General features: G+C 38.6%; 1 long non-coding RNA gene across 3 annotated transcripts; it reads right to left on the bottom strand.

Annotated features, from left to right (window-relative positions):
* Positions 1-10,818: 10,818 nt before the first annotated feature.
* LOC141494481 (uncharacterized) lies at positions 10,819-24,407 on the bottom strand. Of its 3 annotated transcripts, XR_012470461.1 has the most exons (4): positions 23,795-24,407; positions 21,535-21,634; positions 19,479-19,552; positions 10,819-11,860 (listed from the first exon to the last, which is right to left on the bottom strand). It is a non-coding gene; the product is annotated as an uncharacterized LOC141494481 (long non-coding RNA). The 3 variants fall into 3 exon arrangements; XR_012470459.1 differs by lacking the exon at positions 21,535-21,634; XR_012470460.1 differs by lacking the exon at positions 21,535-21,634 and having other exon boundaries at positions 10,819-11,849.
* Between the last annotated feature and the right edge of the window lie 311 nt (positions 24,408-24,718).

Here is a 24,718-nt window from a genome sequence, read left to right as displayed (position 1 = left end):
GTGCATCTATCCGTAACCTGATGTCACCCAATCTGATAAGGGACAGTGAAGAAAGGAGGGTAAAGATCTCTTCCTCCTATCTCTCCATCCATGGGATCTAAGACTCCTAAATATCTGGGACGTGCCTCCGGCTTAAACAGAGAAACCTGTCAGGGAAACTTAGAAAATTTTCCCATTGAACAACTCTATTCCTGGGTATCTATTCCAAGGGAGAAACTCTATCACATGAGGTAATAGCGAGAAGCAATTTGGTGTACCTAGGAATGCCTGCCTTTGAAGCAAATGGGCTGAGACCCCAGGCAAGAGGTCAAACCAAGGCAAGCCACTTAATCCATCAAGATCATAGGTCTAAGACTATGAGTCTCTTTCCCAGGGAGTTTGCTCAACCAGTGAAGTTCTGGGTCTCATCCTTGCTTTTAAGTTCCCTTTGACATTAATCACGTTCTTTGATCTTGAGCAAGGGTTGGGTACTTCTTCTTTGACCTGATTAAAAACCTAAATAGCAGTAATAGTAGGTAAATTCAGGCAGTTGGGTGGCTCAGTGGTTGGGGTGCAGAACGAGTCACTGCACCCTGTTTGCCTCATTTTCCTCATCTGGAAAATGAGCTGGAGAAGGAAATATCAAACCATTTCAGTAGTTTTTCCAAGAAAATCCCAAATGAGGTCATGAAGAGTCAGATACAACTGAATTACAAGAAATGCATAGAATCATCAAGAACACTGACTGCTGGTGGTGATAAGCAGAATGGGCAATCCTATGTGGGGTGCAGCAATAGGAATCGGGGGAGACCCGGGTTTGCCTTTGGTGTTCTGCAGCTTTGGGAGATCCTTTGAGCTTTATGATCCTGTCTTTCTTCTCATTTCATGAAAGAGAATAATAACTTGAGTCCGTTAACTTGTGTGAAGGTTCAAGAATGAGGAAATATAGCAAAGAAAGACAAATAATGCACTTATTATAAAGTTTTTTTTTATGTGACAGGCAGTGTTAAATACAGCAAGAAAGAAACTTCAAGGTTTTATATTCTAACCATCAAAGAGGTACTGGATGGAAAAGATGATCAACATAGAGAGAAGTGATTTGGGCTAGCCTGGACACTTCCTTCTATCAAGTTCTGGGGGAGAAACTCACTGAGGGGAGGCATCTCTAGGGGAAGGGGCCTCTAGGACAAAGGTGAAAAATTCCAAAAACTAAGAATCAGAACTGGGAAATGAGAGTGCTAGGAAGAATTCTAAATACTATGTAACATTTTATATAGTGTATTATTATATTGTGTATGATATACATTATATAGTATATTATTAGTAGTATATAACTTTTTAGGATTAGCAAAATGAATTATCTTAAAATTATCTCACTTTCTCTTCACAACCTTAGTAATCTGGGAAGCAGGGGGTACAAATATTTTGTTGTTCTTTAGTTGTTCTTTGTGACCCTGTTCTTATTTTATGATAGAAGAAATTGAGTCTTCAAGAGATTAAAGGACTTCTTATGGCCACATATCAGGGAAGAAGGAGAGCGAGGACATGGACTAAGATTGAAGCTTCTAATTTCTTGGTCTCAAGTCCTTTCCACTTTGTGAGGTTGCTCATGAGGGAGGTGCCCTATAGAAAGGACTTAGAGTGTAGCAGAGGGTTCTAAAAACCAACCCACAGCCTACAATGCTCCCAAGTTCAGCTGAACCAGATTAAAATTTAATCAGGAAATATTGAACAAAATAGATAAAAATGCAATAAAACTTAGATAATGTTAGCATGTGGTTTTCTAAGTCAATATTGCAGGTGCTGGGATCCTTAGGTAAAGTTTGGGGTCCCCTGTTTGATACAGCAGGTATCAGAGGAAGAGGCTAAACCTGAGCCACTTCAGGGGACCACCTCTCAAGCTCAGTTTCATCATCTGCAAAATGGGAATGACCACATATTCATTGTACCTTACGTCAGAGGTGTGTTGTGAGGTTCAAATGAGAATCTATGCCTAATGCTTTAGAAAGGTCAAAGGACTATAACATGCCAGATAAGGAATAAAGCAATAATAGCTAAGGTGTGTGCATTCTGTGTATACAGACAGAGCATTATGGGTTCAGGATTCTTTATCCACATCATCTCATTTGATCCTCATAAGAAACATTTGAGGCAAGTATTAAATGGTTGGTACTGCCATTTTACAAATGAGAAGACTGAAGTTCAGGAGAGTGAATTGCTCCTGGTCACAAAGCTAAATCAGAGTTGGAGGCAAGATTTAAACAGGTCTACTCTTTGAGACTCCTCTTCATTACTCCTTAATCCTCTATACAAAATGCTGGCTTCCTAGGGGTGGGGTCTGTTCTATAATGAAGAGATTAAAGACAAATAAAAAAGATAGTTAAGAGAGTCATAGCCCATAAGGAATAAAGGCTGCAAAGCCTCAAGTTCCTGACATGGAGAGGGTGCTTTTCCCCTCTGAAGTGACCGCTCAACTTTGACCTTTACTTCACAGTCATCCCCTACCCTTTATGCTCCTTGAGTCCAATTCTGTAGAGTCCCCCTAACTCCTGGAGAGGTGAGGGATAGATCACGATTCCCCTCTTATACAACAGGCTTCCATGACCAGCTTCACCCTCAATCAACTATTTTTGATCCTGGCAAAACCACTTGGTTAGCAATAACTATTTATCAGTACAGATGTCTTCAAAGATATGTATGGCTAAGTACACGTTAGGGAGTCAAAACATAATAAACTCATCCCTGCCAATAAAGAGCTTATACTCCTGGGGACAGTCACATATACACATGTGAACACATAAAATAAATATATATAAAATAAATATTAGATAATTTAGGGAGGGGGGTACTTTTTACATGATGAAAGCAATATTGAAGGATGATCAGCTATGACTCTTTTAGGTATTCTCAACAATACTATGACCTAAGACAATTCCAAAGGACTCATGATGAAAGTGCTATCCACTTCAAAGAAAGAACTGATGAAATCGGAATGCAGATCAAAACATACTATTTTCATTTTGTCATTTTTTCCTTTTGGTCTGTTTCTTTCACATGATTGCACATATAAGTTATATATATGCTATATATATCAAATTGTTCATTGTCTTAGGGAGGAGGGAGAAAATTTGGAACTCAAAATTTTACCATGTAATTGGGAATAAAATAAAATGGTATATAAAATGAAAAAAATGAGGGAGGGGGAATCCTAGCACCTGGGTGTTTAGGAAAAGCTAGGGTAGTGGTTTCTAAGCTAAGCTTTGAAAATTTGAAATTTTTTAATTTTTAAAATTACATTCCCAAGTTCAATTGTCTATTTCTCACAAATAACATTCCATCTCCCGTCTCTATGACTTTGTACAAGCTCATAATACACCTCTTCAGAAAAAAAAGAAAAGAAAATGTTCACTCTTTAAGCTCATTAGTCATTCTTTTCTGGACTTGATCCAACTTGTTGGAGTCCTACCTAAAAGGTGATACTCAGAACTACACAAAACACAAGGTGCGGTCTGAACAAGGCAGAGGATGGCAGGCCTATAACCTCCGTCATTCAAGATATCATGGCTTCTAATAACAGAACCTAAAATCACATTCATTAATCCATGAATTTGCTTAGTTTTCTCAAGCATTGATATGAGAGTGAGAGAGAGAGAGAGAGAGAGAGAGAGAGAGAGAGAGAGAGAGAGAGAGAGAATGCACTCAATTGACCAGAATTTAATTCAAAGAAACCTAGTTAATAAATGCAGTTCTGGGGCAGCAGTTCAGTGGTATAGTGGATAGAGCATCACCCTGGAGTCAGGAGGACCTGAGTTCAAATGTAACCTCAGACACCTAATAATTACCTAGCCATGTGCCCTTGGGCAAGTCACTTAATCCCATTGCCTTGTTAAAAACAAGGAAGGAAGGAAGGAAGGAAGGAAGGAAGGAAGGAAGGAAGGAAGGAAGGAAGGAAGGAAGGAAGGAAGGAAGGAAGGAAGGAAGGAAAGAAAAAAACGTGGTTCTAGGACCTGAATCAAGGTTTTTCTGCTTCCAGGTCTGTTATAACGCTTCCATTATGCCATTGTAAAATCTCACTTGCTACACCCTCTGCCGAAAGCAACTTTTTGGACTACTGAAACCACCCTCAGAAGAAGAAAAAAATGAAAAATAAGACATTGAATATTTATTTAGTAATCTTGATCTATGGAGAGAATCAGTTTGAATAATTCTGTGTTTTTTACATTATCTTTTATCTCAGAAATATGTCTTTAAATAATTATAAGAAGTTCTGGGCCCATAAAATTGACCCTTGCCAATCTTTCTGGTCTTTTTTATTCCTCCCAATTGCTATCTGTTCCAGTCAACTTGGTCTATTAGCTATTCTCCTGCTACTGTATCTTTCTTTGTACAGGTGTTTCCTGTACCTGGAATGTTCCCCTTTACCTTCCCTTGCACAAGGTGGGACTGGAAGGCGCCATAGTGTACACAGTGCTAGGCCTGGAGTCAGGAAGGTTCATCTTCTTGAGTTCAAATCTGACCTCAGACATTTACTAGCTGTGTAACCCTGGGCAAGTTACTTCACCTGTTTGCCTCAGTTTCCTCATCTGTCAAAGGAGCTAGAGAAGGAAATGACAAATAAGTATCTTTGCCAAGAAAACTCTAAATGAGTCATGAAGAGTTAGACATGACATAAAACCTCAATAACTGAAAGATTCGGCTTAGCTGGTCCCTTTTTTCACAAGACCTCTCCTGATCCTATTTTTTGTTACCAAACCCATCCTCCTGGAATGAAATTTATATTACTTCTTTTATCCTGTGATTGTGACTAATCACCGAATCAAGCCTCAATGATCAAGACAACTCTCCAAGAGGTTGTGACAGAACAGGTGCTGGCCTGCCCTGGCCCCAACGGTTTCCTCATCCAGGAAAAGTGCAAATCCAGGCCCTCTCTGCTTTGTTTGTATTTGCTTATCAGTGTTAATATTGTGTCAAGCCAGTAAAATGGAATCACCTGAGGGGAAGAAGCTATTTATTACTATGTTTGAGCCTATCTCCCCCTTCAGCAGATTAATCACTTTAATAATCTAGATTCAGAAATTTAAGGGCTATATGACCTTGAGCTAGTCACTTGACCATTGTGTGTCTCAATTTCTCCAATTGCAAAATGGAGATAATGGCAGAACTTATCTCCCAGGGTTATAGTAAAGAGCAAATGAGATAATATTTATAAAGCTCTTAATACAAAATCTGGAACATAATATGCAGTGAATATATGTTAGCTATTACTATTATTAAAATACATTAAATATTAACATTGTTATTACTGTTAAATTGAAATGAATTGGGGTGGCTAGGTGGCTCAGTGGATAGAGCACCAGCCCTGGAGTCAGGAGTACCTGAGTTCAAATCCGGCCTCAGACACTTAATAATTGCCTAGCTGTGTGGCCTTGGGCAAGTCACTTAACCCCATTTGCCTTGCAAAAAAAATTGAAATGAATCCATTCTGAACCCCTTTTCAGCCCTGAATTATTTTGTGCCTCAATTTTTATTTGTGTCAGTTATAGACACATAAAGACTATTAGAAATTGTTTCAAGACTGCCCATCAGCTCCCTTTGTACTGACTTTTACTATACCACATCTATCAATCAACAAGTATTTTATTAAGGTATTCCCACTCATGACCCAGGTAGGTCAGCTAAAGTGGCAAAGTGAGTGGAGACCCAGTCTGGAGTCAGGAAGACTCATCTTCCTGAGTTCAACTCCAGCCTTAGACAGTTCCTAGCTGTGTGACCCTAAGCAAGTCCCTTAACTATGTTTACCTTTGTTTCCTCATCTGTAAAATGAGCTGGAGAAGGAAATGGTAAACTTCTCCAATTTCTCTGCCAAGAAAACCCCAAATGGGGTCATGGAGACATGACTGAACAACAGAGGAAGTGACAGATGGCAGGGGAGAACATGGTCCCGTTTCCCTAAACTCTACTGTAGCTTTCATAAAACTATGCCAAATAGTATGTTCTAGAGCAGCTTTCCAAGTCACATGCAAAAGATTTCTTAATAAACAGTGCTATTTAGCCCAGTGCATCTATCCGTAACCTGATGTCACCCAATCTGATAAGGGACAGTGAAGAAAGGAGGGTAAAGATCTCTTCCTCCTATCTCTCCATCCATGGGATCTAAGACTCCTAAATATCTGGGACGTGCCTCCGGCTTAAACAGAGAAACCTGTCAGGGAAACTTAGAAAATTTTCCCATTGAACAACTCTATTCCTGGGTATCTATTCCAAGGGAGAAACTCTATCACATGAGGTAATAGCGAGAAGCAATTTGGTGTACCTAGGAATGCCTGCCTTTGAAGCAAATGGGCTGAGACCCCAGGCAAGAGGTCAAACCAAGGCAAGCCACTTAATCCATCAAGATCATAGGTCTAAGACTATGAGTCTCTTTCCCAGGGAGTTTGCTCAACCAGTGAAGTTCTGGGTCTCATCCTTTCTTTTAAGTTCCCTTTGACATTAATCACGTTCTTTGATCTTGAACAAGGGTTGGGTACTTCTTCTTTGACCTGATTAAAAACCTAAATAGCAGTAATAGTAGGTAAATTCAGGCAGTTGGGTGGCTCAGTGGTTGGGGTGCAGAACGAGTCACTGCACCCTATTTGCCTCATTTTCCTCATCTGGAAAATGAGCTGGAGAAGGAAATATCAAACCATTTCAGTAGTTTTGCCAAGAAAATCCCAAATGAGGTCACGAAGAGTCAGATACAACTGAATTACAAGAAATGCATAGAATCATCAAGACCACTGACTGCTGGTGGTGATAAGCAGAATGGGCAATCCTATGTGGGGTGCAGCAGTAGGAATCGGGGGAGACCCGGGTTTGCCTTTGGTGTTCTGCAGCTTTGGGAGATCCTTTGAGCTTTATGATCCTGTCTTTCTTCTCATTTCATGAAAGAGAATAATAACTTGAGTCCATTAACTTGTGTGAAGGTTCAAGAATGAGGAAATATAGCAAAGAAAGACAAATAATGCACTTATTATAAAGTTTTTTTTTATGTGACAGGCAGTGTTAAATACAGCAAGAAAAGAAACTTCAAGGTTTTATATTCTAACCATCAAAGAGGTACTGGATGGAAAAGATGGTCAACATAGAGAGAAGTGATTTGGGCTAGCCTGGACACTTCCTTCTATCAAGTTCTGGGGGAGAAACTCACTGAGGGGAGGCATCTCTAGGGGAAGGGGCCTCTAGGACAAAGGTGAAAAATTCCAAAAACTAAGAATCAGAACTGGGAAATGAGAGTGCTAGGAAGAATTCTAAATACTATGTAACATTTTATATAGTGTATTATTATATTGTGTATAATATACATTATATAGTATATTATTAGTAGTATATAACTTTTTAGGATTAGCAAAATGCATTATCTTAAAATTATCTCACTTTCTCTTCACAACCTTAGTAATCTGGGAAGCAGGGGGTACAAATATTTTGTTGTTCTTTAGTTGTTCTTTGTGATCCTGTTCTTATTTTATGATAGAAGAAATTGAGTCTTCAAGAGATTAAAGGACTTCTTATGGCCACATATCAGGGAAGAAGGAGAGCGAGGACATGGACTAAGATTGAAGCTTCTAATTTCTTGGTCTCAAGTCCTTTCCACTTTGTGAGGTTGCTCATGAGGGAGGTGCCCTATATAAAGGACTTAGAGTATAGCAGAGGGTTCTAAAAACCAACCCACAGCCTACAATGCTCCCAAGTTCAGCTGAACCAGATTAAAATTTAATCAGGAAATATTGAACAAAATAGATAAAAATGCAATAAAACTTAAGATAATGTTAGCATGTGGTTTTCTAAGTCAATATTGCAGGTGCTGGGATCCTTAGGTAAAGTTTGGGGTCCCCTGTTTGATACAGCAGGTATCAGAGGAAGAGGCTAAACCTGAGCCACTTCAGGGGACCACCTCTCAAGCTCAGTTTCATCATCTGAAAAATGGGAATGACCACATATTCATCATACCTACATCAGAGGTGTGTTGTGAGGTTCAAATGAGAATCTATGCCTAATGCTTTAGAAAGGTCAAAGGACTATAACATGCCAGATAAGGAATAAAGCAATAATAGCTAAGGTGTGTGCATTCTGTGTATACAGACAGAGCATTATGGGTTCAGGATTCTTTATCCACATCATCTCATTTGATCCTCATAAGAAACATTTGAGGCAAGTATTAAATGGTTGGTACTGCCATTTTACAAATGAGAAGACTGAAGTTCAGGAGAGTGAATTGCTCCTGGTCACAAAGCTAAATCAGAGTTGGAGGCAAGATTTAAACAGGTCTACTCTTTGAGACTCCTCTTCATTACTCCTAATCCTCTATACAAAATGCTGGCTTCCTAGGGGTGGGGTCTGTTCTATAATGAAGAGATTAAAGACAAATAAAAAAGATAGTTAAGAGAGTCATAGCCCATAAGGAATAAAGGCTGCAAAGCCTCAAGTTCCTGACATGGAGAGGGTGCTTTTCCCCTCTGAAGTGACCACTCAACTTTGAACTTTACTTCACAGTCATCCCCTACCCTTTATGCTCCTTGAGTCCAATTCTTGAGTCCCCCTAACTCCTGGAGAGGTGAGGGATAGATCACGATTCCCCTCTTATACAACAGGCTTCCATGACCAGCTTCACCCTCAATCAACTATTTTTGATCCTGGCAAAACCACTTGGTTAGCAATAACTATTTATCAGTACAGATGTCTTCAAAGATATGTATGACTAAGTAGACGCTAGGGAGTCAAAACATAATAAACTCATCCCTGCCAATAAAGAGCTTATACTCCTGGGGACAGTCACATATACACATGTGAACACATAAAATAAATATATATAAAATAAATATTAGATAATTTAGGGAGGGGGGTACTTTTTACATGATGAAAGCAATATTGAAGGATGATCAGCTATGACTGTTTTAGGTATTCTCAACAATACTATGACCTAAGACAATTCCAAAGGACTCATGATGAAAGTGCTATCCACTTCAAAGAAAGAACTGATGAAATCGGAATGCAGATCAAAACATACTATTTTCATTTTGTCATTTTTTCCTTTTGGTCTGTTTCTTTCACATGATTGCACATATAAGTTATATATATGCTATATATATCAAATTGTTCATTGTCTTAGGGAGGAGGGAGAAAATTTGGAACTCAAAATTTTACATGTAATTGGGAATAAAATAAAATGGTATATAAAATGAAAAAAATGAGGGAGGGGGAATCCTAGCACCTGGGTGTTTAGGAAAAGCTTCCTGAGGGTAGTGGTTTCTAAGCTAAGCTTTGAAGTCAATTTGAAATTTTAATTTTTAAAATTACATTCTAATGGAAAGGCCAAGTTCAATGTCATATACTCCTGTCCAAGAAGCTTACAGTGTGGAAAGGGAGATAAGAGTAGGTCAAAGGTAAATATAGTAAGAAGTAAGTTGATTGGAGGGTGGGAGACAGGGATCTATGATTTCAGTGCTCTGAGGAATTCCCCATGAGGAAATTCCCTCAGTTAAAGCAGATCTATATCCGTTCCATATGAGAAATGCTAAGGGCAACTCTCCCCCAGAGGGTTGAGTGACTTGCCCACACAACCAGTGGATGTTAGATGCAGGAATTGACCCTAGACATGTCTTCAAGGCTGTGCTCTCTATCCACCAGAGGGTTGTTCATTTGTTTTAAGTCATGTTGTGATCCCATTTGGGGTTTTCTTAAAAGAGATACTAGAGTGGTTTGTCATTTCCTTCTCCAGTCTATTTGACAGATGAGGAAATTGAAGCAAACAAGATTAAGTGACTTGCCCAGGATTAAGTGATATCTAGTTAGTAAGTGTCTGAGGTCCTCTTGTCTCCAGTTCAAAACCAGCCTCAGATACTATATGACCTTGGGCAAGTCACTTAATACTGATTTCCTCAAATCCAGTTCCATCTCTAGTCATCCTGATCCATATCTGGCCACTGGACCCAAATGGTCTTGGAGGGCAAAATGAGCCTGGTGACTTGGCACAGCCCCCCTCACTCAAATCCAGTTCATGTGTTTGTCATGATGTCACCTCACCTGACGTCATGGTCTTCTGGATGAACATCATCATCAACATCATCACCGTCACCATCATCTAAGGAAGGATTTGAACCCAGGAAGATAATTCTAGGTCCAATACTCTGTATTATGGTATTACCTAGAACCAAAGAATGTTGAATAACAAAAGCTAAAGAGGACTACATTTTCAATTAGGGGATAGCTAAACAAATTGTATATGGTTTTAATGGAATAGTATGGTGTTTTAAGAAATGATGAGTTCAGTGATCTTAGAAAAACATGGAAAGAATTGCAAGAAATAATAAAGAGTGAAATGAGTAGAAGCAAGAGAATGCTGTATATAGTAACAGCAATATTATTTTAAGAACAACTATAAGCAACGAAGTCAATTTTTACTATTATAAATATCCAAATTAACTCAAAGGGCATATGAAAAAAGACAGAAAAGAACTAATAAATAGATATATAGAATAATTAATAATTCTATAATCACATATAGTTAATAATAGTGATTATATATACTTATTTGTGTCTAATGGTAGCCAGCTTTAAAGTGGGGAGATAAGCAAAAAGAAGGAAAAAAAAGAAATTTACAATATAATTTTATTATATATTTAAAAGAAATAGCAGCTTCAAGTGAAATCATCTTTTTTATTATACTGTGTTATGGCAATTTTGTTTTATTCCATAAATTAAAAAGAAAACCATTAAATGTTGAGGGAAAAATAAAGGTAAAGAATGATAAAGATATCTTTTTTTACTATAGATAACAACCATAAAGGAAGGACTAAATCAAATAAACAAACCTTTATTAAATATCTACCATATATTAGGCACTGGAGATATAAAGACAAAAGTGGAACAAACCTGTCCTCAAGGAGCTTACATTATATCAGCACTTAGGTAAGAAAAAATGGATATTTCAGCCTTAACATGTGTTACTAAAAACAAACAAACAAAAAAGTGTTACTGTCATCTTTGGTTCTTTTAATCATTCTGGCTTATCCTTTAGAAGTTTTAGTATCAGAATGTCTCCTTGATTATTTTCCTGGGAACACAAATCTAGCAAGCAGGATAACTTCCTAGGTCCAGAAGAAATCTCCTCATTCTGTAAAAAGTGTGTGGTCTTCAAAGGTCACTGAAGTTTTTGCCAACTTAACAGGGTCATCTGCAAGGAGGAGTATAAATGAGGCTTCCAAGGAGTCTGGCACCCACTTTTGTAAAGATGAATGAAATTACTGTCTTGTTTCATATGGCAGAGAGGTAAATTATGCAAATTAATTCGTGTATTTAGATTAGTCAGGTATGCATATTTTTAATATTCAAGATTTTTTCAAGGAAGTTTATGCCATAAACTAGGGAGGAAATTCCCTGTAGCTTATGGGTTAAAAGAATAAGGTGATTTGGGGCTCTGCACCATTAATATTCTATTTGTGGGATTTGTTTGGATCCTAAACATTTTATGATTTTCTGCATTAAGTATATAATTGCCTATAAAACTCACAAAATTCTCATAATGAAAAATCTCACTGGCTTGGGTCATAATGTGGGACTGATAAAATTCAGATTTCTCCTCTGTTGAAAAGAGAAACTGTCTTATCTTTTGTGTTTTATCTGATTTTAATGGGGAATTGAAGTGATGTTTCTTATTCTGTTGAAGCCATTCTGAAACCCAGACAGAATCTCAAGGTAAAGAGGAGGAAACAGCCATTGATTTCCTTTATCCGTCCGGTCTCTTTGTATCTTTGGGTATTGTGGGATGATGGATTACGTGGACAGTCCGGCAAATGTCTCACATTCTCAACCAGCTCCATTGGCCAGGAAAGATCCTGCAACAAAACTCAGTAAAGAAAAGGAAATTTTTAAAGGTGGATCTGGTTAGATACAAAAGGAGGCAGGTGTATTTAGGAGAGCATTTTCCGATGTAGCAAGGAACTGGAACAACTGAGGTGCCCATGCATTGGGGAATGACTGAACAAATTGTAGTCTATGTAGGAAACAAATTTGAAGGATTCCAGTAAACCTGGGAATTATATGAAATGATTGCAATGAAATGGGTAGAACAGGGAGAACAATATTTACAACGGCTATGCTCATGTAAAGGGAGCTGACTCAGAAAGATTGAAGAGCTCTCACTAATGCAATGGCCAATCAGAATATCAGAAGCCAGATGATGAAGCAGGCTTCCCACCTCTCCCTAGAGAAGTGATGGGCAAAATAAAAATGGTGGTTTCTAATGCAACCAATATGTGAATTTATTTGGCCTGACTACAGTTATTTGTTATGAGGGAGTGCTTCTATTTGAGGAAGGAAGTTGGGTGGGGATAGTTGGTGGTTTATGAGTGATTACAAAAAAAGTGAAAAGAAAAAAAAAAGATTATCAATGAAATGTTGTTGGGTTGTTGTTTTTTTTAAACCAGGGTGCAGAAAAAAGTTCAGAAGGGGAAAGGTATAAGTAAGAAGTGTTGTTACTTATATGTTAAATTTAAGTATATATTTTTTTTTAAAAAAGCAACTACTTTCTGATCTCTTTTCTTCCCTTCTGAAAGGTCATTTAGAATCTTTTTTTTTAGGTTTAAGGATTAAGTGACTTGCCCAAGGTCACACAGCTAGGTAATTAGTAAGTGTCTGAGGCCGCATTTGAACTCAGTTCCTCCTAACTCCAGGGTTGGTGTTCTATCCACCACACCACCTAGCTGCCCCCAGAGTTAGAATCTAAAGGCAAAAATAATGACCCCAAAAATAAGGTAATAAAATGCCTTTTGAAAGGAATAGACCTGGGGATCTTGGAAAGAAGTCAATATTGGCTTCAAGGTTCCTCTTTCACAGCATTGTATCTGCTATGTCTTCCTCTTAAACGTTCATGCCCTTTCTCTTACAGTAATAGCCATTCAAATTCACATTGAATTTTCAAAATATCCCCCCACCCAATAGCCTTGTGAGTCAGGTAGTACAGGTATGGATAGTCCCATCTTCCAGTGAGGAAACAGAGTCTCAGAGGAGTTGGAGCCAGGACCATATCCTGGCTGCTCTTTCTGCTTCACTGCACCAACTAACGGTTAAGGTTCTTGTGATACCTCTTGACCCTCCATTAGTGTCCCTACACCTCCTTTTGCCATGGGCCAGACTTTCCTCTCTCATTAAAATAAAAATTTCTCTCTTTACCATTAAAATGAGATCTCCTTTGTCCCATTCCTCAGAACCCTGGTGGATAACTGGAACAGGGTAGTAAAGTAAAGCAGGGATATCGAACTCAAATAGAAATGGGGACCATTAAACCATAATAAGGATCCCTGGAGACCAAGTATTGACTTGGAAAACCACAAATGACCATTGTCTATGTTTTATTACGTATTATTACATCTATTAATGTACTATGTATTTCCATTTATTTTGTTATATTCTAATATTTAATTTTAATACTATGTTTTTATACTTATATTTTAATCTGGTCTGGCCACATGCTTGATACCTTCCTTTAGAAAAAGCATTGGTTCTAAAATCAGAGGATCTAGATTCACCCATATGATTTGGAGCAAATCATTTTACTTTCCTGAGTCACAAATTCTTCATCTGAAAAAATGAGAGATTTGAACTAATGAATTCTGAGACCATTCCAGATTTAAATCTACAATCTTACTATTTTATCTGATAAATGCCGCATTAGGTGCTAATGGATGATCTCAGTATTACTTCTCTTGGAGACCACAGTACACTTGTCAGGAGGTTTTTTTTTTTTTTTTTAAAGAGACTGGGTGCTTTAGGGCTTGTGAGGCAAGAAAATTCCTGTAGGAAGTATTTGCACCAATTGCTTTAAATGATGTCTGATGGAAATAATTATAGGTGAAATAAAGGGATTTGAATCGAGTTTCTATGACTTTGTGTTTCTACTAGGGAAGAGAATAAGAACAAAATAAAGGAAGAGAGACTTATGGTAGAGAAATGCTCATTGAGAGATAGTTCTTTAGGAGGTGATTCATAGAGGAATAAACTAGCACTCACATTTTGATAGAGCTTTAAATTTTATAAAATACTTTCGTTTATAACATCAAGAGATAGGGAATACAAATGGTCATCTGCCATTTTTAAAATTAAGTTATATTTTTTAATTTATGAAGAATCTACCTAATTTCTTATTCCCCCCACCCACTCAGAATGAAAGAAAAACAAAATCTTTAAACAGGTATGCAAAATTAATCAAAACTGATTTCCACATTGACCATGTCCCCCAAAATGACTATGTCCACACTCGGAATCCATTACCTTTCCATTATAAATGGGTTAGTCATATATCATCATGAATCCTCTGGAATTATGATTGATTGGCCATTACACTGATTGAAATGACAAAGTCTTTCCAAATTGTTACGACATTATTGTCATTGTAGAGATTGATCCCTAGTTCTGCTCATTTCACTTTACATCAACTTCATACAATCAAATAAAAAGAAATAACATATATAAGGCACTCTGCAAATCTTCAAGAACTCTATAAATAGCAGTTATTATGATTAACTTACCATCAGATTTTTCATCTATAAAATAATAATGCCTACAGTATCACACCTGTGCTAAGGCTTACATGTGATGATTAGGAGGAATATTTAATACTGAGAGGAAGACCATAACTTTTAATTCTTTAACTCAAAGGAGTGACTCTATGGAAGAGATTTCCGGCACTGTCAAATAAATGAGGATTTTCTTGATCAAGGGGTAAATTTCACATCTTGAGGGGGAAGTTTATTTGTGCAACCTAGACAGAAGACCTTCTATTAAAATGAAAGGGAAAAAAAATCTCTTGGGAAAAACTTCAAGTCTGGCTGGAGGGGAGGGGCAGGCTTAGAGTCAGGAAGACCCTTCTTCCTCTGATACATTTTAGTTATGTGACAATGGTCAAAGCACTTAACCTCTCAGGGTCCCAAACTGTCTTCCTAGAAATTAGAGAAGTTGCTGCTAAATTTGGTGGAAAAAGTTTCTATAATAAAGATGTTGCCTTCTTTCTAATTAGATTGCCTAAAAAGGTTTATCAATTTTAACAGTCTTTTCAATGAATCAGTTGTTGGTTTTATTTATTATAACAGGGACTCAATGCATCATTCACTTATCCAGCTAGTTTCCTATGTGCTAAGAACTGGAGATCTAAAGAAAGTCTGGAACCCTGCCTTTCCTGTCTCCCCTTCTCCACCCCCAAGAAGAAGAAAAAAAAATCAACTCTTTCCAACTTGAACTCTTAACCTCCAATTCCATCAATGCTCAGCACTATTATCACAAATGTTTTCTCTGTCCATTATTGGAGAGAGAGAAAAACTCCATCTCACCCCATTTGTCACCGAAACCTCCACTAATGTAGTTTCCTCTTTGCTCTAGTGCTCAAATAGAGGGAAATGCACAGGGGAAGATTTTAACTGATCATGGTCAAAATTCATATGGTTTCACTAATCAAAATATTATGAGAGGTTAGATCACTTGCAGTCATTGAATGGGGTCCAAGTGAAGACTCACCGACAAAACCAAAGGAAGAAATGAGAACCCTCCTTGCAGGAGGGTGGAAATCATGTTTGATGATAAGATCATCTTATTTTAGGAATGAAAATTGAGCTTCCTCTTGGACCTTCCCCACCCGCCCCCAAAGGGAGCAAGGACTTGGGTTTTGAACTCTGACAAATATTGAGAATATCTGAAAGGATAGATTAAGAAGAAATTCTTAAGAACTGATTGGAATTTACTAGGAATTTTTAGGAGAAAAAAGTGCTATTTTGTGGCTACTGCTAATATTGGAAAGAGTGTTTTTGACTATAAAAAACTGACTTTTCATCTTCTTGACCTGTTTAATAGCAATTAGACTCATGTTTTCTGGTTCCATTAATCATTTTAGAAAGAGAAGTGGAACTCAAAGGAATGTAGGAAAAGTGGCTTCGGTTGTGGTGGTATGAAGAGGAAAGAGTCCTGGATCCCACTCCCTGTTCTTCTTTCTGATGTGGCTGGAGAAAGTTGCTTTTGTTGTTTTGGGGCTTATTCTTCCCCATCCTTGAAATGGTGGAGGGGAGTTTGGATAGCATCCTCAAGCTTCAAATCCTATGGAAGTGTTGGAGTCCTCTTTCTGAATTCAAATCTGGTCTCAGATGTTTCCTAGCTGTGTGACTCTGAGTGAGTCATTTAACTTTATTTGCCTCAGTTTCCTCAAATGAGCTGGAGAAGAAAATGGCAAACACTCCAATATTTGTGTGAAGATAATTCCAGAAGCGGTCATGGAGAGTAGGACAAGACTAAAATAATAACAACCATCTTAGCTTCAGATCATATATCTTTTCCTGCCATACTTCAAGGTCAATTAAGGACCTTCAAGGTGAAGTAACTTACTCAGGCTCACACAAGTAGTAAGTCATGGCTCTAGATCCAGGTCCTCTGCCTACAGACTCCTTCCCACTACTTCCCCCAAGAAACGATCTCCTTGGCCTCAATGCCATAAAGAACTCAGAGGATGAACTATCAGAAATTTGAAAGGAATGCTCAAGTTAGAAAAGTCAAGATGAGATGGTAAAATGTCATTCAACAGATGAGAAACTATCTACAGTTGTTTAAAAATGGCTGTAAGAAAAACACCCAGAATAGCACTGTAAAACTCCATTTGTCATTGCAACATTTATGTTGTTGCCCAACTGGACTACAAGCAAGATCATTAGATTAAGAAAGAAAGTGATGGGATTGTTGTGCGAGGGGGAAGAGAAAGACTGCTATAAATGGAATGGATTATAATGTTTGGAGGGATTTATGTGGTGGGCCCAGATTAGTTTTGATATTCCTCAGAACCCTTTCAGGAAAATTGTAAAGATAAAAATGTTCTATAAACAATTCATATTTGAGTTTTCTTGGGGAAAAAAAGAGAAGTCTTATCTGAAAGAAACAACAATAACCTATTGTGAATACTTAGGGGATGTATCGATCAATCTCTCTATAAGCATTTATTAAAGGCTTACAATATACCACACACTGTGCATGAAGATTAGAAGGAAGGATTCCAACAGGAGACTTTCCTTTTTTTTTCCCTTCTGCTTTTAAAGACCAAAGCAGATGCATTGAATCCAGAAGACCTGGATTCAAATCCCAGCTCTGTATGGATTAGATGTGTGATTCTGAAAGTCTCTTAATGAAAGAGTCAGTAAGCAAACATCTGTTTTTATTCTGTACTGGAAAAGAAGAGAAATGAAAAAAACAAAACAGGTCTCTAACTTCAAGGGAGATAACAATTAAATAATGAGACACATAGAAGATAAATGTTGAGTATGTAGATGAAAAATCATTCAAAATTGAAAGCATTGTAGTGGGTGAGGACAGGGAAAGGTCTTCTACAAAAGTTTAAACTTGAGCTAAGTCTTTGGAGGAAGCCAGAAGATGGAGGTCAGGGACAAATCCTCCTAAGCAAGGTAGCTGCAAAAGCATAAAGGGAGGAGGAATTATGAGTAGGTCAATGATCACAGAGGAGAGGAAAATGTAAGAAGCTGGAAAGAAAGGAAGGGGCCAGGTTGCAAAGAGCTTTAAATACCAAACACATTTAGCTTTTGATACTGGAGGTAATAAGGAGCCATTGGAATTCAATGAGCAAGGGAGTGATGCTATCAGCTGCTATTTTAGAAAAAATCACCATGGCAGCCAGGTGAAGCATGGGTTTGAGTGGAGGCAGACTTGAGGCAGTGAGACCTGCTAGAGTCAGGAAAGAGTTAATACCAAATTGAGCTCAAGTTCCCCTTAAATGAATGGAGAGAGAGGGGTGGATGCAAGAAAGGTGGTGAAACGATTCACAATAAAAGTGAGGCAATGACGATAACCCCTAATTGTGAGCCAGGCAGACAAGAAATGTCATGGTACCCTTAGAAATAGGAAAGGAGTTCAGGAGGAAGGAGGGTTCAGTGGTGGAAGGGGAGGGGAGGTTGTATGGAAGCTGACCAAGTTGAGATTCCTACAGGACAGTTCAAGTTGGATATCTGGGTCTAGGATATGCAGGAGGAAATTGGAGATGTTTATCCCTCAAGAAAATGACTAGGCTATCGGGATGTATTTAAGATCTTTGCACAGGCTTACATTTATACCTACCTATGTTGTTCCTATTATTTCATTTGCCTTGTTGCTAAGGAAATGGTTTTCTTAATGACTAAAGAAAAAAAGAAAATGACTAGGGCTGGCCTCAGTTTCTTCATTTGTATAAAGTGATGAGTTTTAGACTAGATGGCCTTTAAAATATCTAAATCTATGATCCTATGATTCAACCAGAAGACAGGCTCAAAGAATTCTCTAAAACTTTTCTACTAATCCTTCATCATGCCGTGTGTGTGTGTGTGTGTGTGTGTGTGTGTGTGTGAGAGTGTGTGTGTGTGAGAGAGAGAGAGAGAGAGAGAGGAGAGAGGGAGAGAGAGAGAGAGAGATCTATGTGGTAAATACACCTGGCTTCCCCATACACAATCATTTCTAAGAATACCTCTCCTTCCTATAACTTTGGTAAGGGTAAATGTGTGACATTTCTTTTAAGCTGACAGCCTTATTTTCTTGAGGCCTGGGAAATGTGGGCACATGCTAATTTGAGAGGAATAAATTTAGAACGTATCCAATTTATATGCCAAGATAGTTTTCTGAGTGGGTATGCTTGCTTCCTGAAATCTCTGATTCTTTTGACCCTCCCTCAGTATTTTCCAAATTCATTTGACCCTGGAATACTTATGGATTTAAAATATATAGATGGAACCCAAAGATGCTTGTTCAGGATATCTGGAAGGGGGAAAGATGGGTACATAGATGATAGATAAACAGATGATAGACAGACAGACAGACAGATAGATAGATACATAGATACATAGATAGATGATAGGTGGATGGATGCATGGATGGGTGGGTGGATAGATGATAGATGAAAGGTAGATAGATAGCTGAAAGGTAGATAGACAGATGAATGGATAGATGCATGGATGTTATAAAGATAGAGATGACATATATATGTATATACATGTATAAAAAGATATAAGGGGTGGCTAGGTGGCATAGTGGATAAAGCACCAGCCCTGGAGTCAGGAGTACCTGGGTTCAAATCCAGTCTCAGACACTTAATAATTACCTACCTGTGTGGCCTTGGGCAAGCCACTTAACCCTGTTTGCCTTGCAAAAAAAACCTAAAAAAAGATATAATTAAAAGATCATAGATAGATAGAAATATATAGGTGATAGAGATTTGATGTTTGTCCTTCATTTTCAAAGAGGACCATGACATCAAGAAAGTAATGCCATGACAAGAGATTTAGGTAGAGAGATACCTGGCGAAATCATCTGTAAAATTCTTATGTATCAAATCCAATGCTATGTTCTGGGGAAAGAAATTCCAGTTAGATAGTTCCTATTCTCAGGGAGCTGATCTTCTAGCTACCATGGAAGATAAGACATAAAGAAATCAAACGAAAGGGTATGATACTCACCAAGGTTGGATTTGGAAGTGGTTAAGAAGTGACCAGGAGGTCTGGTGCTGGGCCTCCATAAAGTGATAGTTCTCCTATAAGAACCCAAGATGAGTCCAAAGTCAAGACTAGGGATTCTGGTAAATCAGAGCATATCCTGAACTTTCTAGTCCTTGTGGTTTTAGCATCTTGCAGTTTTCTTGGGCACTGGTTCATCTTCTCCTCCAAGAAGCCCTTGAACTGTAGGAATCATGGACCAGCAGGCAGCCAACAGGAAATGCCAACTTCTTGAACTCTTGTGTGGTTACTACAAAGGCTACAGATTTCTCAGAATTACTAGGTGTGACCTGAACTCAAGAAAGGAAATCCAAACCATAAGAGGTAGCCAGGAACCTAAAGTCCATTCTCAGGTTCACCTAGGTGGGCACAGGTTCTCATTACCAGAAAAGAATAGCCACCATAGCTGTTGGAGATGAGGGTTAGGAAATGATGATGGAATTCTAGTGGAAACTGTGTGGCAAATTAGGAAGGGCCCCCAGGATGAAGGGGACCCAAGACATGGTGCCCCAAAATAGAATGCTGTATATAATTTGTAAATATATAGTATTTCATATTTCATTTAGAGAGAAAATATGAGTATCATTTTGTTTATCTGAAACTGCTATTAACATTGATGGGAATACCAAGGATCTTTTTGGGGGGAAGGGAAGAATGCCCTCAAAAATAATATTTTATATCAATAAGTAGCCTAGGCTTGCCTTACTGGTATTTGGGTAGTTTGAGAGTGTAGATTCAAAAGTAAGCAGGTAGGGGCAGCTAGGTGGTGCAGCGGATAGAGCACCAGCCTTGGAGTTGGGAGGATCTGAACTCAAATTTGGCCTCAGACACTTAATAATTGGCTAGCTGTGTGACCTTGGGTAAGTCACTTAACCCAATTGCCTTGCAAAAACCAAAAACAAACAAAAGCAGGTAGTAGGGAGGAGATCTGAGAAAAATAAAAATAACAAAGGGGTTTATATTGAAAGAATGATGAAAGAAAACAAGGGGAAAAGATGACAGTGATGAAGAGCTATCCTGTAATTTACCCTCGGTGCCCCACCCCCATGGGAAATCTTTCTCTAGTTTGACCTCATATTATCAGAATGTATCTGGAAAATCCCATATAGATTAATAGTAATGAATTTTTCAGGGAGTCACAAACTGAAATATAACGTGAGTGAAAGAAGTTTAATATGTCTCAATAGCTTTTAAAATATTTTATTGTACACTAAAATGTAGTGGGGGGGAAATGTTGTCCTTGGGATCATTGATTTATGGTATAAGAGGCCTTTAAAGGTCATCTAGCTCAATCCTGCTATTTGACAGATAAGGAATCTTTGGCTTACGAATTCTAAACAACTTGTACCAGGTCTCATGGGTAAGAAGATACCAAGTTAGAATTCAAACTCAGATCCTCTGACTTCAAATCCTACATTGTCTGAACACGGGTTTGAATGAGCCTTTAACACTAAAGTTATATGGGCATACGTAAATTACTTAATCTTTCTAAATCTCAGTTTGCTCTTCCATGAAATGGATAAAATATTACTTGCATTAGTAGCAACTTAAAGGGTTGCTTATAAGGAAAGGACTCTGTTAATCATACTATGTAAATGTGAATTGTTATGAAAACAGGTCAAGTTAATGTTGACAGATGTGATATATATTATTTAAGAATTTTAAGGGTATCTATACAATCAATAAATTGAACTTAATTTTCTAGTCCATGAATTGGAAAAAAAAAACCTGGTTTGTAGAGTGTTTCTTATATCAAAGACTGTTAGTTACAATGGACTTTAGGAATCATCTATTCCAAGCCCTGTTTTTTTTTGGGGGGGGTGTTGTTTTTTAGGGTGGGGAACTGAGACTAGACATGGGACATGACTTCTTCAAAGTCACACACTGAGCACCAGGTAGGAATAGAATCCAGGTGCATGTCTCCATTGATGGCTTTTTTCCCTACCTAACACAAATGATCACTAGATTTCAATAAGCATCATTCTTTTCAAAATTACCCAGGGATCGTCAAGTCTCTAACCTTGAGCTTCCAAGACATAGAAGACAAGTCGGCATGAATTGGACCTTGAAGGAGGTAGAAGGCTTAGAGGTGAGAGTGTCGGTGAGGATCCACTCCAGACCTGGGGAATGAGATGACTAAAGGTATGGGAGATGACAGGACAAGAAACAGAGATGGCTTTTGTCTGGGACTTAGGGAATAAGCATGGCAGAAAAAAATATGGAAGAAGGCTGGGTGGGTAGACTGAAGCCAAGGAGGCCTCAGATGTTGGAATCAATACTTTAATCAATAGACATTCAGATCATGAGGTTATAGATTTAGAGTTGGAAGGACCTTGGAAGTAATTTTGTCCAACTCTTTCACTTTACTGACTCGGGGGGCCAGAGGATTCTGCAATTCACTCAGGTAGTAAGTGGGATTCAGATGAAGATTTTTTTACTCTAAATCCCTTATTCTGTTAGAATATCTAGAATTGTTTCTTGCCTCTGCCACAAGACTTAGATAGTTGTCATGGAGGTTAGAGTCCTGGGCTTGTACTTTGTTGAGACCCCCCCATTTGGGATTTTCTTGGTAAAGACGCTAGGGTGGTATGCCATTTCCTCTTCTAACTCATTTTACAGAAAAGGAAACTGAGGCAAACAGGGTTAAGTAATTTTACCAGGGTCAACTGGTTAATAAATGCCCAAGGTCATAGTCTTCCTGACTCCAGGTCCAGCACTCTGTCCATTTTGCTACTTAGCTGTCCAGCACTTAGGAAAACCTAATTCTACCTAACATTCACTTGCAGTGAGTCTGGGTAAGTCACTTTACCTCTGCCTCAGTTTCCTTAACTATAAAACAGAATTGGTAACAGAAGTAATCTCTTAGGGTTGTGGGGATGAAATGAATTAGTCTTTATAAAATGCTTTTGTAAATGCCAACTATTATTAATTATCATCATCATCATCATTATTATTAATATTATTATTGTTGTTGTAAGGAGACAAAACAATTGTGGACATGAAGGATTGATGGGTTTGACCCTGAAATATATAAAAGAAATGATATTTATTTGGAGATCATTCGATTTTTCTCATGAGAGAATACTCTGGGACACTTAGGTAAGAATTGTAGTACTCACACCAGAAGAAATTAGGCAAAGTAGTGACCATAAGGGAGTTGAATTTGTGATGTTTTATTGAACCCATCATGGGGAATGGAGACCCAACGATCTACTTATGTAGCTGCAAAAGTCTCTCTTCCTGCAGTCATATAGCAGCAAAAGTTGTAGCATTTTAGGGAATCGAACATTATCCATTGTTTTCAAAGGATGGGACATGATAAAGCTGTAGAGCCGATCTGACGATATCAATGAATGAACAATCTCAGGACTTTTGTTAAAAAAAAAAGACAATTTTGATACTTTCTCGGATAGAGAAATATTTTGTTATCCATCATTCATTGTAAGAAATGATACTACTGATAACAAAGAACCATGGTTAGAGATAAGGGTAGTTTATTGGATGGAGGAAAAACCCAGCCTTAATGCAGCCAGGAGACAGGGATTCTATCATCTCCTGTCACCTGCTAGGTGAATAAATATTGAGACCTTTAATCTTTCTGTGACTGCTGCTCTGTGCAGAAAGATAATGCATACTCCTACCTTGTAGATAAATCAGAAGGATAAATTCCATTATTTAATGAATTTTGTTCCATGCTGCATTTCTTTTGATTATGAAATATTCAGGATCAGAAAAAAGTTTGGATCATACACTTTTATGAGCGATTTCAATCTCTGGGCATTTCTGAGCATGTATGTAAATAAAGATGTATACTGTTAAGTGTCTGTAACCCTTACTTTCCTTTTTCCCTTTCATTTCCCTGTAGAAGCACATCTGTACTTTAAAACAGATGTCACTGCTATTCCTGCCGAGTCTTTGGTTTAATAATCTCAAAATACAAGATTTCTAATCCCAAATATTCCTCTTTTTTAATGGTTTCTGACTCCAGTGGGCTGTTAATAGGATGCATGATAAATGTATGTGATATATATATATATGATAAATATCATAAATGTGTATATTTATGACAAATAAAGGTGGCCTCCAGTTTACCTGTAATGATTTAGAGGTCAAGGTTCTGTCTATTGGTCAAGTCAGTGGTCTGCCACCTGATTCCACCAGATGTTCGGGGAGAGACTGGCCATGACGGAAGCAGTCCTCCCTAGGGGAAGGGGTTCTCTTATCCTAGAACGGTTGGTTTTCCCCTGGGGATTTCTTACACCGATTTCTGTATTTCTCACCTGCGGCCAGCGTGTCACCCAGGACTCTGCTCCTCCACACCGGGAAGGCTCAGTCTGACGCTCATCACATTTGGTCCACGGCTTTTCCCGAGCTACTCAGGGAGGACATTACATATTTGCTTCTGTCCAGGCCTCAGGTGACCCGGGATCCCGAGTCTCCCCAAGTCTGCCCTGGGCCGGGCAGCAGCTTGGAGTCATGAGTCAGGGCCCTGCCTTTGGTGAGGCCCGACTCCCACACACCCCGAAAGGGACCTGGCATTCAAGGCGGAGTCGCTGACCTCCTGCTCCTCCTCCTCCCCCCCACGGGGCTGGCTCCGGTGGGGACCCCCAGCCTCCCCCGGGGCCCTCGGCCTTTGGGGTCAGAGGTCAGCCTGGCCAGTTGGGCTCCACTTTTCTGAACACCCAGGGAAAGAGGGGTGAATAGGAGTGACAGAGAGGAGAGAGGGGAGAAAGAGAAGATGAGCGAGAGAGAAGAGAGAGAGACAGACAGAGAGAGAGAGGGAGACAGAGAGACACAGGAAAATGAGAGAAAAGAGAATGAAGAGAAGGGAAAGAGAGAGACAGAGAGAGGAGAGAGAGAGAAGATGAGAGAGAGAAAGAGAAACAGAGAGAGAGACAGAGAGAGAGACAGAGAGAGAGAGAGAAGATGAGAGAGAAAGAGAAACAGAGAGAGAGACAGAGAGAGAGACAGAGAGAGAGAGAGAAGATGAGAGAGAAAGAGAAACAGAGAGAGAGACAGAGAGAGAGACAGAGAAGAGAGAGAAGATGAGAGAGAAAGAGAAACAGAGAGAGAGACAGACAGAAAGAGAGAGAGAGAGAGGAAAATGAGAGAAAAGAGAATGAAGAGAAGGGAAAGAGACAGAGAGAGGAGAGAAAGAGAAGATGAGAGAGAGAGAAGAGAGACAGACAGAGAGAGAGACAGAC

The sequence above is a fragment of the Macrotis lagotis genome, chromosome 7 (genome assembly GCF_037893015.1).
Source record: "Macrotis lagotis isolate mMagLag1 chromosome 7, bilby.v1.9.chrom.fasta, whole genome shotgun sequence".
NCBI classification, from domain to species: domain Eukaryota; kingdom Metazoa; phylum Chordata; class Mammalia; order Peramelemorphia; family Peramelidae; genus Macrotis; species Macrotis lagotis.
The sequence above is the reverse complement of the archived record's forward strand: the minus strand, read 5'-3'. Positions and strand labels throughout refer to the sequence as shown.